Source organism: Oncorhynchus kisutch, unplaced genomic scaffold (genome assembly GCF_002021735.2).
Source record: "Oncorhynchus kisutch isolate 150728-3 unplaced genomic scaffold, Okis_V2 scaffold756, whole genome shotgun sequence".
NCBI classification, from domain to species: Eukaryota; Metazoa; Chordata; class Actinopteri; order Salmoniformes; family Salmonidae; genus Oncorhynchus; species Oncorhynchus kisutch.
Genome location: NW_022262701.1, coordinates 27174 through 28620, shown reverse-complemented (window position 1 = coordinate 28620; position 1447 = coordinate 27174). Strand labels below are relative to the sequence as shown.

The window sequence follows — 1447 nt, the reverse complement described above, 5'->3', positions numbered from 1 at the left end:
CTCCGTTGGATTTTCCTGTAAACATAACACATCCTTTACTTCGAGCTTCAGTTTCCCCATCAATATGGTTCTTCCAAAAATGTCTCTCCCGAAGGGCTCCATATCTTTGTCACTCCAGGCGAACCTCATCGCATTAGCTAATCCGATTCCTAGTCCCAATTTACTGGAACTGTTACGCGCCATTTCTAAATGAAAAAAATGCACGTTCAAATAACAACAACGAAACCAACTCTCCAAACGGAAAATACTGGAAAACCAAAACAACCACTACTTGAAAATCAGACACCGTCCAACAGCAACCTTATCGCCCTCCTATCTCCGACCTTTTGACTCAGCTAGCTCTGGGGCACCTCGGTACCAAGCTTGATCTGAAGCCAAAAGGCCGAGAAGCGATAACCCACAAATGGAACCCTGCAACCTCCGGACCCCCGGGGGTCTCGACAGACCTCAGCTGGTTGGCAAGAGCCGCCTCCTCCCCACCCACCATTTCCCTGGCGACAGGCAGGTGTTTTTTGGAAAAAGTCGCTAATGCGTCTAAGTCACTATCCTGGCCCATCTCTGTCAATTTCTCTTGAAACAAGATACCGGACTCTGCAAGAAGCAAAGCCCCTCCAAAAATATGTTAAACTCGTAAGTGTTCCTCTCCACGGAAGTCTTTAACTAAAGGCGAAAGGCTTGTGCGTAATGAAGAGAAACCAGAGTCATATGGAAGTCATGAGGTCGGGGCCCGAGACACACTCTGTGCACTCTAGGCCGGGTTCCCGCGGGTGCTCCTGGAACCCACTCTTCCAAGTTTGAGGGCTGTGGATAAAAAGAAGGTCACAGACACAGAGGCACAGCTACAGAGAGAGCGACAGACACACACACACACACACTATCCTGGCCCAATTTTTTGTTTTTAAGTAAAATGGCAGGAAACGGGGGACCCCATTGAAGGGCGCTTCGCCCTTTTTTCAGTTTGAATGTTTCTTTCCTTGTCTTCTTCTGCTAGCTAGCTAGCAGGTGAGCCCACAACGGTTTGGCGCAACATGGCCCATCCTGCTCTCCTGAATCGGCATCGGGACCTATCCTGGATGGTCGCCCACGAGATCCTCCCGGTCAGGGGCATGGCGAGGACATCCGCGTGTCCCCGACCAGGCTGCGGCCAAGAAGAGTCGGTGAGGCACATGCTCTGGGAGTGTGTTAGCAATTGGATATGTAGACGGACGAGTCGGTCAAGGATCGATTCAGACAAGGTGGTAAATTGTATGACAAGCTACAGTTTATTCAGAGTGAAGATATCTAGAACAGCGTAATTACGGCTCTCCCGCTGGTTCGTACGGAAGCGCAGACGAAGAAGAGGCCGTTACAATCAGTACACCACTATTATATAGAAAAGAAAGTAGGTTGATTCTGGAAGATCGGATCTTTGGATTGGTTCAGCTGGGGTGTAGTCTGTAGTCTTCCG

General features: G+C 49.6%; 1 non-coding gene across 1 annotated transcript; it reads right to left on the bottom strand.

The window, feature by feature from the left end:
* Positions 1-587: 587 nt before the first annotated feature.
* LOC116361865 (U5 spliceosomal RNA) lies at positions 588-704 on the bottom strand. Its single transcript, XR_004207663.1, has one exon. It is a non-coding gene; the product is annotated as a U5 spliceosomal RNA (small nuclear RNA).
* Positions 705-1447: the final 743 nt, after the last annotated feature.